Here is a 15,870-nt window from a genome sequence, read left to right as displayed (position 1 = left end):
ATATTGTTTACAGGTTGGGTAGAAAAGAAAGTGAAATTTTGAAAATTTAATATCTAAGTTTGTGTTTTAAAGAGGTTTAGCTCTCTATGACCCAATGGTATTGCTTAAGTCTTCAAGTCATCACTAACTTTTCCTGTTTCAATGATACAAGATTTAGAGTGCATTCATATCATATTGCTATTCCAAGAAGCAAGATATTTTATGATCACATAAATGCCTCATTTCCAGAAAATATGTAGAATACCTTTTAGAAAATAATTGCTCTAGGTCTTAGTAGAATAATTGAACAATGAAAGAAAGGTCACATGGAAAAATGGAAAATAAAAAAATAATTTAAAGTTTTTATATTGTTATTTTTTTCTATGTGTTAATAGATAAAAGAGTCTACTCCCTTCTTTTTTTCTGATCCTTAGAAATTTCCAACATTTTACTTTTCTTCTACAGAAGGCACATATTTATTAGTGTTTTCATCATTTAAAAAATGATATGTAACCTCTTGGAAAGTTGTCAGTAAAGAGAAATTGTTGGTACATATGAAGGAAATATAGTGGTATTCAAGGAAAGAAAAACTATCCTTTTTATGCTTATAGCTTTATCAACTTTTAAAGGATTACCATGTCTCCTCAATAAAGTTCTTCAGATACAGATCATTTCTGTGTGAATAGGATATCCCTTTACAATTATTCTTGGGATTTCTTGATACCTTTTACTCATGCATATGAGAGAAAGGGCTGTTAGATTTTTGTCAGTTGTGCTTTAGGTAATATCACACATAGAATTCGATTAAGTGATCAGCACCTGAAAAAATAAAAAAAGTACAAATATAAATAATTTCACCTGCGATTAGATTGACATCCGTAATGCATATCATTATTTATCTATTCTTTCAAATACGGTAATAGTGGTAAAGACATGAAGAAGACAACGCTGTCCTTGAAAATATCTCAGCTTAGTGCAAGTTTTATTAACTCCTAAGGCAAGCATTAGGAGTTAATGCTTGCCTTAAAGGGAATATATATTCCCTTTATATGTATTATATACTTACATATTTTATGTTTAATAGTATATTATGTAAAATATTTAAATTTTACATATATGTATTTTTGACATTTCATAATTTATAAAACATTCATTACATGTCAGGAATATGGCATACTTACACTGTTGTAACAATCATAACATTAAATGGCATATATTACTATCTTGATTTCTTTTGAGATTTAAAAAATGGGATTTTTAGGAAGCCTAGAAAATTCCCAAGCACACCTCTTGTAGAAATATGTTATGGTTTCCTGATTTTGAAGCACTATACTCTGTTATCTTATGCTATATTATTAAGAATTAAATGGCTATATTTGAAGTTTGGCTTATGACAATAGTATTCAGACCTGGAACTTTATCAAAATCACCTGGGGACCTATTAAATATACATTTTCTCTTGCACTAATTCAGTTTTAATAAACTCTGACTGTGGAATCATAGAATATGCAATTTTAAAAGGCTCCCCAGGTGACTGTGATGTACTGATAAGTGTGAAAATCCCTCAGTCTTACTTTTTCAAACTCTAATTATCATATTCCATTCAAAATTTGGCACCTCAATATATTAAGTTACACATACATATAGTCTTAGTAAGAACATTGAGGCCAGGTGTGGTGGTTCACGCCTGTAATCCCAGCACTTTGGGAGGCCAAGGAGAGTGGATCACGAGGACAGGAGTTCAAGACCAGCCTGGCCAACATTGTGAAATCCCGTCTCTACTAAAAATACAAAAATTAGCTGCACATGGTGGTGGGTGCCTGTAATTCCAGCTACTTGGGAGGCTGAGGTAGATAATTGCTTGAACCTGGGAGGCAGAGGTTGCAGTGAGCCGAGATTGCGCCACTGCACTCCAGCCTGGGTGACAGAGGGAGACTCCGTCTCAAAATGGCTCACGCCTGTAATCCCAGCACTTTGGGAGGCTGAGGAGGGTGGATCACGAGGTCAAGAGATGGAGACCATCCTGGCCAACATGGTGAAACCCCGTCTCTACTAAAAATACAAAAATTAGCCAGGTGTGGTAGCGCAAACCTGTAGTCCCAGCTACTCGGGAGGCTGAGGCAGGAGAATTGCTTGAATCCGAGAGGTGGAGGTTGCAGTGAGCCGAGATCACACCACTGCACTGCCAATAGAGCGAGACTCCGTCCAAAAAAAAAAAAAAAAAACATTGAAATTGAAACAGTGTTCACAGCATATATGCTTTTTTAAATCTAAAATGTAGTATGGTGATAGTGACCAAAATAATTCAAGGAATTTTTTTTTTCTGACTTCATTGACAGTTTCTTGCTAATCAGAAAAAATAGGGATGTCCAAGAAAAACACCACTAGGATTTTCATTAGGCAAAGACTCAAATGATGTTATTTTATTTTAAGTGCAGCATACTATCAATTTCATTTCCATATTACAAAGACAATATTTACTGTACATAAAGAAATATTTGTGGACTGAAATATAAAGTAAAAATCTGAGACAGGATTACATTTTCATTAAAAAGAAATTATTTTTCCCTTTTTATGGACTTACCTACTTTTTAAAAAGTTTCTTTCTTTTTTACTGTTTCAATGAAATAGTTTCACATTTTCTGAAATGTTGTAGAAATAATACAAAGATTTCCCATATATTCTTCACCTAACTTTCCCAAATGCAAATCACTTTCATAGCAATGCACAATTATCAAAACTAAGAGCTCAAGGTCACTACAATATTATTAACTAAACTATTTTATTTTGATTTTGGCATTTTTTTTTTTTTTTTTTTTACTGAAATACTTTTTATGTTTCAGGATCAAATCAAGACCAACTGTATTGTTTATATTTTATGTCTGCTTAGTGTTCCCCATTCAATGAATGTTCCGTAATGTTTATTAGTTGTTCTTTTTCTTGATACTTTTGAAGAATATTGGCCAATTATTTTGGTAAACATTTTTCAATTTTAGTTTATTTTTATGGTATAGTCATGTGCCACATAATAAAATTTTAGTCAATGACAGACTGCATATACAACAATGGACAGTGGTCCAATAAGATTATAACGAAGCTGCCCTATATAGGTGTACTGTTTAATTTTTCCACTGTACTTTTACCATACCTTTAAATTTTAGGTATATATAGATAGATACATACTTCCATTGTGTTACAGTTACCTACAGTATTCATCACAGTATCATGCTGTGCAGGTTAGTAGCCTGCAGCAATAGGCTTTACCATATATCATAGGTGTGTAGTAGGCTATACCATCTAGATTTGTGTAAGCATGCTCCTTGATGTTCACAGGATGAAAATCTACCAGTGGATGTCTCAAAATGTATCTTGGTTGTGAATGACTGACTGTGTATCTTTTTCATCCTTTTAAATTTAAGCCATATGTATTTTTATATGTTTAACTGGTTTCTTATATATAACATACAATTGGGTCTTGCTTTGAAAGATGGAAAATTTCTTTTAATTGGTACATTGGATTACTTATCCTTTAATTTAATTGTTAATAAATAGTTTAAATCTATCATCTTTTGAATTTCTTGTGAGACAGTTTCAATGTTTGTGTTGGTCAAGAAAAATAGACTTGAGTCTATTTCTGAGGATAACTGTGACTCTTAGAAAAGGTTGTTTTATTCTGTATTTTGTAAGTCTATCTGTATTTTGTTTGTTTGTTTTTGTTTTTTTACTGATAGCCAGACATCTTCTAGAGGAGAGTAGAAATTGAGGATAAATACATAGTTTTTATTCCTGGAAATGAACCCTTCTTTTCTTCTAGGCCTCTAGGATATGGATTTGTACTAATATAGTTAACAGTTATTATCATTGTTTTAAGCAATCAGATACATATTTTTAAATGCACAAATGAGAAAAAATATTTTTATATTTACATTAAATGTGTAATTTCCTATGATTTTCACTCCATTATGTAGATTCAGTTTTCCATCTGAGATCATTTACCTGTCGCCTAAAAAATAAATTTAACATTTCTTATAGTGCCAAGCTACTGGCAATAGATTTTCTCACCTTCTATTTGTCTGAAGAAATCTTTATTTCAAGACCTTTAGTTTTTGAAGATTTTTTTCTGAATTTAGAAATATAAGTCGAATTTTTTCTTCTACTACTTTAAAGATGCTTTTCTATTGACTTCACACGTCTATATTTTCTCATAAATTGCTGACATTATCTTTTTTCCTTTGAGTGAAATGTTATCTGTTTTCACTGGTTCTCTATAAAATTTTCTTTTTCACTGGTTTTATGCAATTTAATTATGTGTCTTGTCATCATTTTCTTTGTTTTTATCCTTCTTACGGTTCATTAAAGTTTTTTTTGAATCTGTAGATTCATAGTTTTCATCAAAATTGGAAAATATTTGAATATGATTTCTTCAAATATTTTATTCTTTCATTTCGTCTGCTCCCTCTTCTATTTGAACTCCTAATCTATGTGAGAAACTTAATATCATTCCACCAGTCACAGAGGTTTGTTTTCCATTTCAATATTTTCTCTTTCTGTGCTTATTTTTGATATTTCTTGTTATGTCTTAAATGCCACCGATTTTTTTTTCCAAAGTGTCTAATCTGCCCTAATCTTTTCCAGTAACTCTTTCAGTTCAGTATTGCATTTTTTGTAATTACAAGTTCCTTTGGTTATTTTTATTACTTCCATTTTATAATTATCTTCATTTATTTTCTTTTGAATATTTAAATGTATATTTACATATTTATAAATGTAATATAATACATAAAATACTATATATGCACACAATAAGTCTGCACTTAAGGTAGTTGATAGGTTCTTGGAAACTGCAAATTTAAGTGGAACTATATATAACAAAAACATTTTTCTTCTCACTGATGTTATGACAAAATTACATTAAATGAAATTATGTTATTTGAAAATCTGCTGTATGTTATTTCTCTTCAAGCTGCAGTTGTCAAGAACCAATTAATGATGTCAAGTAAGAATTTATCGTGACATATTTAAAATAGTTTTAAAAAACCTTTTTTCTTTAAATTAATTCCCTTCACTGGTACTATGTCCCATAAATTATAGCCCCTCTCTGCCTCCCCAAACACCAGTGTCTTTCTGCTCAACATAGCTGGAATATCATGCTCTATTTGAGTTCCCATTTCTTGCCGTGATGTCTGGAAACTGCCTTGTAGCAGAAAGCCATAGTTCTCACAGGGATAACTTTATTTCTATCTTTTTCCTCATGAATCATTACTCTGTACTACCTGTTGCCTAATATCTGAGGATAGTTATTCCATATAATGTGTCCAATTTTCTAGTGGTTTATAGTGAGAAAAGTCTCATCAGAACTGAGTTATTACTTCACCAGTGGAGGTAAAATCCTGTAACTTTTGATTAAGTGTATTTATAATTTTACTAAAAAGGTTAGCAGAGCACTTAAATTTTCCTAATCATGTTTCTAAAAGAATACACACCGGGTGCGGTGGCTCACGCCTGTAATCCCAGCACTTTGGGAGGCTGAGGCAGGCGGATCATGAGGTCAGGAGATTGAGACCATCCTGGCTAACATGGTGAAACCCCGTCTCTACTAAAAATATAAAAAAAACAAAAACAAAATTAGCCGGCCGTGGTGGCGGGCGCCTGTAGTCCCAGTTACCCGGGAGGCCGAGGCAGGAGAATGGCGTCAACCCGGGAGGCGGAGCTTGCAGAGAGCCGAGATTGGGCCACTGCACTCCAGCCTGGGTGACAGAGCGAGTCTCCATCTCAACAACAACAACAACAAAAGAATACACTTATTTTTATTCTTGTAACCATACTTGTTTGTTATTTCCTTTTTTTTTTTTTTTTTTTTTTTGAGACGGAGTTTCACCCTGTCATGTAGGCTGGAGTGCAGTGGCACAATCTCCACGCACTGCAACCTCCACCTCCCGGGTTCAAGCAATTCTCCTGCCTCAGCCTCCCGAGTAGCAGAGATTACACGCGCATGTCAACATGCCTGGCTAATTTTGTGTTACTTCCTCAGAGAGGTAATCTCTGATGATTTATCTAAAACAGGTAGACCCTCCTGCTATTCTTTGTTTTCTTCAGAGTGCTTAGTCCCATCTATAATTATATTTCATATTTATTTTCTTTTTATTATATGTCAGTCCTACTAGAATATAAGCTCCGTGAAGGAAGGGGGTTTGTCTCTAATTTTTTATTGTTAGAGCTCCAGCCTATAGAACAAGGCCTGGTATATCATATATGCTCAGATATCCGTTAGCTGCCATAAAGATATTATGGTAGCTTGATCATGAAAATAAATGTTTTATGAAATAGAATAAAAAATATTTACCAAGAAAAATAATAAAAAGAGAAATTTAATTCACATAAAGCCAACAGAAAATAAATGTATTAATTACTATACTTTTAAACATAAAAATATCAAAATGATTTTTAAAAAACAGAAAAAAGGAAAGTAGTACTGAACTAAGCAAGGTCATTTAATACTAGCCTTTTTCTTTCTTAAAGATAAACTCCAACTGTGTTTTGTAATTTGAATTAGACATGAAAGCAACCATAAATATCAGTGATGATCACAACTATAGATGGGATGAAAGGGTATGTGCCTTTATTTATTTATTTATTTATTTAATTTTGAGATGCGGTTTCACTCTTGTACTCTAGGCTGGAGTACAATGGCGTGATCTCAACTCACTGCAACCTCTGCCTCCCGGGTTCAAGCAATTCTCCTGCATCAGCCTCCTGAGTAGTTGGGATTACAGGGCCCACCACCATGCTCAGCTAATTTTTTGTATTTTAATATACAAGGGGTTTCACCATGTTGGCCAAGCTGGTCTTGAACTCCTGACCTCAGGTGATCCACCTGCCTCAGCCTCCCAAAGTTTTGGGATTATAGGCGTGAGCCTGTAATAATATAGACTATAATAGAAATTGACCTATCTACTTAATATGGTGAAGGACAAATGGGCTCCTTACCTATCTTTGACTGAAAAAAGAAATTGAAACCTGTGGCTGGTGCCACATATGAGTGAATCATACTATAGAGAGGGCACAAGCTTAAAATTTAAAATATGGTTCTTAACCAGTAAATCTTGGGAACCTCAGGATAAACAGTTAAGTCTACAACTCAGGATGCAAACAAAACCTAATTCTCACAAAATTTAAACTCACAGATGAAAAATCAAATAGTATTCAAGATATCAGAAACAATAAATGAGGGAAACTAACTCTTCTCACATTACCCTCCAATACTATACACTTTTTTATTTGTATTATTTTATATGAATTGATTGTTGCCATTGTACTAAAATAATCAAAGATGGCTTCGAGTAACCATTTCTAAAGATTCTTTTCAAATTAAAACAATAAAAACCCTATGGCTATTGTTGGGGAGGCGGGGGCGAAGTCTTGTTGTCCTAGTATATTGAGAATATCTTAGAATAATTTAATTATTTTTCCTTGACAAAGATTGGCTTTTAGACCAATATCTGAGGGATGATGTCAGCAAAATGGCCAGTGTAGACATCTTCAAGCTTATTGTCCCACAGAAATATTGTGTAAAAAAGAAGCAGAAAACATCAGAATCAATTTTGTGGGAACTCCGAAAAACAGTCAAAAGTTTTCAGCAACCAAGTAAGAGTTGAATCAAGAAAAGTCACTTCAGAATCATAGGAATGTTTTGTAGCAACTTTATTTGCCCCCATCTCACTCACATTATGGCAGGGCAGCAGTTTAAAACAGTAGAGATCTTCAAGTGGCAGCAACTCATGTTATCAAAGCCGGGCAGTTTCCTTGATTCCAGAGGGAGTAAAACAGACCTCACTGACAAAGTATTGGCTATGTCTATTTTAACCTGTCTGGGGGCTACATGAAATACTCGTGCAAGGTATTCATATCAGTTTTGCCTAACTTGGAATTCTGGTGGAAAATCAGAGAGCATTGCTGGATAACACTGTAAGTCAAGCTAACAATCCTTACATACCTAGAGCAAAAGATTATACTCAAAATGTACGGTAAACTGGCTAAGGCAAAAGCTGGGTAGTTTTTTGTGGGAGAGAAAGTATGATTTGTCAAAAGCAACTATGTAAACTGGGGAACTTAGAAAAGCATCTAGATACTCAGGGTAAGAATCTAAAAAAAAACCTGAGAAGACCCTGAGTTCTCCCTAATCTCAGCACAAGCCTGGATAAGAGTTAAGAAACCGCCCCAGCATGAAGTCAGTTTTCAAAGACTAGGAAAGGTGTGTGTTTCTCTTGTTCTATCTTTTATTTATTTATTTTTTTCACTTTTTAGTTCCCTGCATTCAAAAAAACCTCTGTCAAAACATTTGATAAACACAAACTAAGGGACAGAAACTTCAGTGACCACATTGACAAGGGATACATTCTTCTCAATAATAGTTTGGCAAAGACCCTAAACAAATGGGCTACCACAGCCTTCAATAAGTCCCCGACAAAAAAAGCTAGGGAAGAGGTTGAGTGTAATTTCTGGAACTACCACATTATAATGCACAAATGTCCAGTTTTCAACAACAACAAAAACATTGCATACAAAAACAGCGAAGTACGGTTCATTTAAAGGAACAAAATAAATTGACATATATCATGCAGAAGGTGCAGATATTGAAATTACTAAACAACTATCTTAAATATATTCAAAGTGCTAAAAGGAAACACAAATAACTAAGGGAAATCAGAAAAAATATATATATATGAACAAAATGAGAATTTTGACTATTAAGAGCAATTATGAAAAGTAATTAACAAGAAATTGTAGAGCTAAATAGTACAAAAACTAAAATAAAAATTTCACTGTAGGGGTTCAATAGCTGATTTTAGCAGGCAGAAGAATCAGTGAACCTGAAGACAGAGCAATTGAAGTTATCAAGCCCAAGGAGTAAAAAGGAAATATTAGGTTGGTACAAAAGTAATTGCGGTTTTGCCATTATTTTCATTATTTTTAATGGCAAAAACTACAATTAATTTTGCACCAATCTAATAGAATGAAAACAAGGGAACAGAGCCTAAGGGGCCTCTGGGACACAATCAAGCTATATATGACAAAACTGCCTTTCAAGAATGAGGGAGAAATTAAGCATCTCTCAAATAAACAAAAGCTGACGGAATTTATTACTATGCCCATACTAGAATAAAAGCCAAGGGGAGCCCTTCAGGTTGAAATAAAAGGACGCCAGACAGTAACTCAAAGCCATATGTAGAAATAAAGATCTCTGATAGGAGTAAATACATTGGTGAATATAAAAGCAGGTATTTTTGTAACAATACTTTCTATTTTCCAACAAGATATAAAATAAAGTGCAAAATAAATTATGAATTTACATTATTTGGCACACTATATATAAAGAAGCAATTGACAATATAAAGAAGGGATGATGAGGGTGAACAGAAGCAGAGTTTCTGTATGCTTTTAATGTTATGTTGGCATCAGCTAACATTTGTTTTAAATTTAGCATGTTAAATGTAACACTCATGATAGCTACAAAAATAATCTAAAAACCACAGACAAAATGAAATGAGAAAATAATCAAAATGGTTCAGTACAAAAGTTAACTAAACACAACAAAGGTAGTAATGAAGAATATGAGGGACAAACACTATATAAGACAAACAGAGAAATAATAGGAAAACGGCAAAAGTAAGTTTTTTCTAATTAATGATTACTCTGAATGTAAATGAATTAAACTCATAAAAGGGCAAAATTGACAGAATGAATAATACAGAAGAAAAACTATGATCCAACTATATGATGTCTATAAGAGACTAATACAAAGCACAAAGACATCTGTAGATTGAAAGTAAAAGAATGTAAAGGATATAGTACGCAAGAGAGCTGTGGTATCTATACTAATATCAGAAAAAAATGGAATTTACATTAACAACTGTTAAAAGGACAAATGAGAACATAATATATTGATAAATATGTAAAATCATCAAGAAGATTTAACAATTATAAGCATGCATTTTAAATAACAGAGTCCCCAAATTATATGAAGGAAACATTGACAGTATTGAAAGGAAAAATAAACAATTCAACTCCCAATAATTGATAGACCAGCTATATAGAAAATCTCTGTGGAAATAAAGGACTTGAAAAATAATATAAGCATCTAGACCTAACAGACATATATATAACAATCCACCCAGTAACAGCAAAATATATTAAGGCCACAAAACAGGTCTCAATGATTGGATGCTAAAAACAAATTACATGGAAAACCAGAAAATTCAAAAATATTTGGCAATTAAACAACACACTGTTAAACAACGAATGGATCAAAGAAGAAATCACAGAGGAAAATATATAGCCATAAACAAAAACCCAAATAACTTATACCAAAATGTATGACATCCAGCAAAAGCACTAGCTATAATTTTTTAAATTAAAAAGAAAGCTCCCAAATCAATAACCTCACTTTACCTCAAAGAACTGGAAAAAAACAACAAGAACAAACTAAGCCCAAAGCTAACAGAAAGAAGGAAATTGTTAAGGCTAGAGCAGAGATAAGTAAAATAGAGAATAGAAAAACAACAGAGAAAATGAGTAGATCCAAAAGTTGGTTCTTTGGAAAGATCAGCAAAGTTTGACAAATATTTAGCTAGACTCAAAGAAAGAAAGAAAGAAAACACAAATAACTAAAATATAGAGAAGAAAGAAAACTAGAGATGGAAGTGGGGACATTAGTGTTAACCTTAGGTAAATAAAAAGATTATAAGATACTACTATGAACAGTTGTATGCTAGCAAATTGGGTAACCTGGATGAAATGGGCAAATTCCTAGAATACCTTAAATGACTCAAGATAAGGTAGAACATTTTAATAGACCCACAACAATAAACTGAATTAGTAATCAAAAACCTTCCCACGAAGTCCATGACAGGATGGCTTCATTAGCAAATTCTATTGGTTGTGTTATTAATTATGTATAAACATCTGTGACAATTCTCTACTACTCAGCTTTCTATAAAATAAGGATAAAACACTCATATAGGATTTCTATGAACGTGAAATCAGATAAAATAAGTCAACGCAGCTTTTGTAATAATATAATTATATTGGCAACTAATATTTGTATTTTCTTTCTTTCTTTCTTTTTTATTTTTTTTTTTGAGACCTAGTCTCCCTCTGTCGCCCAGGCTAGAGTGCAGTGGCGCGATCTCGGCCCACTGCAAGCTCCGCCTCCCGGGTTCACGCCATTTTCCTGCCTCAGCCTCCTGAGTAGCTGAGATTACAGGCATGCACCACCACACCAGGCTAATTTTTGTATTTTTAGTAGAGACAGGGTTTCACTGTGTTAGCCAGGATGGTCTCGATCTCCTGACCTCATGATCCTCCCGCCTAGGTTACAATTCATTAACACACCCCACTTAACCAAGAAGATAATTAACATAATCATGAACACATCAGTTGCAGATGGGTAGAGAGAGTGACGTTCGGTGGCTTCACTCCCATCGCTACAGAAGAGGACTACAATTTTAGGTTATTGCAGGATAATTCTAAGCAAATTATAGGAGGAAGACCCAAGCAGAATGCAAAAAGTTTAGGGTTCTAATTGTTTTCATTACCCCATGCATTCTTGAAGTAATTCTTAGTTCTTTTTCTTTTCACCTCGCTTCTATTTCTTTAACCTTGAAGTTTCACTTTTTAATCATTACAAATGTATGTGGAGTCTCTAGCACTATGCCTAGCATATCAAAAGCATCTAATAAGTGTTATTTTCCTTCTAATTTTAATGCTGCCAAAATTAAATATTTTCTTAAACTGCAAATCAAAGAAAACAATCATTTAAATGTGTGCAATTAGACCATGCTTTGGGGTTCTATATGTCTATTTAATAGAACTGTTAATGTCTTGCCCATTTATTCTTTTATCAGATGACAATTATTATTTGGTCTGAATCTATGTAGTCCTTCACTAATTTTGTATTTTTAAAACTGGGTCCTAACTTTAAGTTAAATAAGACAACTCTCAAGCTGTATCTAAAGAGTTAAAGTAGACCAGGATAGATTCAGATAGAATGCTAGGTTTTTGCTCCCTGAACCAAGTGGGGAATGACAGACTAGTCAAAGAACTAATTTTTTCTCTCATCACCTACAACAACTTGCTAAAGTGAAAATAAATAGAATAGTCATAGGTAAATTGGAGTATATATTTAAATCCAGTAGACAAACAACAAAGAGAGAGAGATAATTTAAGCTCAATCTTACTGGCTGTGAGAGCCAAAGGAAAACAGATTATACTTTATGATAGAAGCAGACACATAAAATGATTGAATTAAATATCTGTATGAAGCTTTAGGAAAACTTTCACCTGTCCACACACCTCACACTTTCTGAAGTGTTTTCCTGAGCTCACCACTCCTGGAATCTAAAGTGTAATATACGTATAATAAATCAAAGTTGACTGTCAAAGATAGAATCTGGCATGGAATTTTCAGGTAGAATATTAGTGATTGTGCAAATGTGGCAGTCTATCTCGGATGCATTCCAGATTAGAATAAAGCTATGATTATACTAAGTTATGCTGTGATACAACCATAGGTCTATGTGTAATGGCAAGTATTGATAATTTGAGATGGAGGTGTAGTAGCACTGTAGCATTGCTTTATTCTTTGTCAAAATCTCCATGCTTATGGCAACAGAATGTATTTGGATTTATGATACCTGACAGTGGGATTTAAATTATGAATCTTGGATATTTTTAATAGAATTTGAATAATCCAAAAGAATAAAAACTTAGATAATTGTGATTAATTTTAACCTTAATAGGCTGCTTACCTAGGAGAACTGTGCCAACATCTGAGGAACCAATAATAAATGAAAACCTCTATTTCCTGAGTGGATATAATTTTTGTTGACACATATGTTTGTGAAAAAACAGTAGGTTCTGTTATAAAAACATTAAAAACTTTCTGGGAAAAAGTTGGCTCTGCAAAACATGTCATTTCACATAAAGTTTAACTAGGAAAACATTTGATTACATAAAATACTCAATGTGTCTGAGAGGAATATTGAAACCTTTGAGCTTTTTTTATAAAGATTGGTGTCATTGATCCCATTGATCATCTAAAGTCCAATTTGATCATTATGATGGGCTCCCCAGGAATTCTATTTCCCTCAGAGCTCACTCTTTTCTAATTTTGAAAAATGCTGAGGCTTCTAGAAAAAAATCTCTCTAAGACCAGAAAATAACAAGTTTTTTTCCAGACACATAGCACAAAAACAAAAACTAGTTATACATATATACTTATTTATTTATAGTTATAGAGTGTTATATAAATAAAGAAAATATCAATGACAATAGGAAAAATCAAAATATTAATGGACTAAGATGATATAATCCCAAATATTTGTTGGTTAATAAAGTATATTAAAATAAAAATTACATGTTATCTTGTAGCAAACAACAATAAATATTTCATATGTAAAAACTATAAAATGTGAACAAAGCAATAGTCAGAAGAAAATTTATACGTTGAAAGTCAATAATGTAAAAGCAAGCAAGAAAAAAAAAGCTTTTGTGTAGAGTGTGGAAAAATAGATAAATAAACCAAAAAAAACCCACTAATAAACCAAAAGGAGCTATAGAAAAGAAAAATGAAAAGTAATGGGAAAAATACATTAATACCATAGTTAAACAATTAAAAGGCAAACAAAACTGTAGCAATCGTTTTTATAAAAACACAGAAAACAGAAACTAGCAACATTTAGAAAGAATGATATAACTATAGATATAAAAGCATGTAAAAATTATTAGAACAGTTGGTGCTTCTTTACACAAATTAATTTTAAAATCTAATAAGGAATAAACCAATTTTCCAGGTCAATTCAATTGGCAAAAAATAATTGAAGAGAAATAGAAAACTTGAAAAATGAACAGTCACAAGACAGAATGCAATTATTAAATGCTTAACACAAATAGGCACTGAGCCTAGATAGATTATAAGTTCAGCTTTTAATCACCTTTCAATGAACAAACACTTTGATTTTATATACAAAGTTCCAAAGCACAGAAAAAAAAACTGTAAGATTACAGAGAATGAACTGAACATAACCCCTATAACTAGAACCAATAAAGGACATCACAACAAAACAATGCCAGAGATCAAATCATGTTAAAACACGATAATATCTTAAATAATACCTAATACAGATATCTTAAATAAACAATACAATATGAAATCATATTTTATGGTTATTTAAATAGTGAGATATCCTGACCAAGAAATATTTGCTTAGTTACTATAAGATGTTTAAATGTTACAAATTTTATCAATACATTCACTTCATTATCAGTTTTAAGGAAAGGTGCCCAGATTTTTAAAATGTAGGAGTAACTCCTATTGAGCCAATCCCCCCTCAGATAGTAACCAAAACCTCTGGACAAAGAATAAATAACAAGTACTTGAAGGCATTGGCAAACACTTAAAGGTAAGCAGACACTCTATGTCAGTCTACAGTGGGATAAAGGAACAGTGAAGGTGATTATCTTAACTTTTTCAAAAATTTTCCAGAGTAAGCTCAGTCTTACTGGCTTAAAGGACGAGTGGACAGACATTGGAGTAAAACCACAGTTGAAAAACAAAACAAACCAACAACAAAAAACCTATATAAAGAGAGAGCCATAATTTGGAGCCCAATATTTTGTAAAAAATCTCTGTCCACATCTCTGATCGACTCCTAAGCTATATTTATGCAAGGAAGGCTTCAAGAAGCCTAGCTAGGCCAGGCACGGTGGCTTATGCCTGTAATCCCAGTACTATGGGAGGCTGAAGCAGCTGGATCACCTGAGGTCAGGAGTTGGAGACCAGCTTGGTCAGAAACCCCGTCTCTACTAAAAATACAAAAATTAACTGGGCATGGTGGCAGGCTCCTGTCAGCTACTGGGGATGCTGAGGCAAGAGAATCACTTGAACTGGGGAGGCAGATGTTGCAGTGAGCCAAGATCGCACCACTGCACTGCCTGGCTGACAAGAGTGAAACTCTGTCTCAAAAGAAAAAAAAAAAGCCTAGCTAAAGACAACAGAAATAAACAGAGAAATTCTTTTGCTGCCTTGAAAAGACCAAGTTTGGAGTTTGACTCCTGCCAATTTAGTTTTCTTTTAAAAAAAGTTTTTTAGATAAACAGAATTACAGCCGATACTATGTTCATTTGCAATATCTAGGACACATTCTAGAATTATTAGATGTAGGAAGAAATAGGAAAATGAAACCAAGAAAATAGTAAGCAGCAGTGGACAAAACAGTCCAAATCAGTAAAATGCTAAAATCAGAGGTGTGATTTCTTCCCTGTTTTCACAGTGGTTATGCAGACATTATTTTCTTCAGGTGAAATGATGGAGTTTCTACCCACAAAAGACCTGCATATCCCAAGTATAGAGTGCTGGGAAGGCCCTCTTAACCCATGGTGGACTGATGGAGTACAGTTTTCTCAGCTTAACAGGGACAGGATGGAATCAGTTTCTGTAAAAATATGAGTCTAAGGTTAGAGCCACAAATCAGAAATGAACTTAACTGGACATTGGGTTGAATAGGCTTAAGAGAGGCAAAAAGTCTAGTTCAGGATATGGCTGAAAAAGAATGAGAATGAAGTTCCCAATACTATTGTCAAAAATATAACCAGGAAAACTATAACTGGGATGAGGACTCTTTGGAGATTGTTCAGGATTGCTAGCTCAGCTTTTTCTAACAAGAATGGGGCACAGCCCTGAAGTTCTGAGGAGCACAATGGGGCCTAGCAATGACAAGCTGCAATTTGTTACGGCTTCAATCAGCTGGCAGCTGAATTGAAAAGCCTGTTAGTGTTCAACAACAGGCCATGTTGATATACAATTTTCAGTCACAACTAACATTAAAATCCTCT

This window comes from Pongo pygmaeus, chromosome 10 (genome assembly GCF_028885625.2).
Source record: "Pongo pygmaeus isolate AG05252 chromosome 10, NHGRI_mPonPyg2-v2.0_pri, whole genome shotgun sequence".
NCBI classification, from domain to species: domain Eukaryota; kingdom Metazoa; phylum Chordata; class Mammalia; order Primates; family Hominidae; genus Pongo; species Pongo pygmaeus.
Note: the sequence above shows the minus strand (reverse complement) of the source record.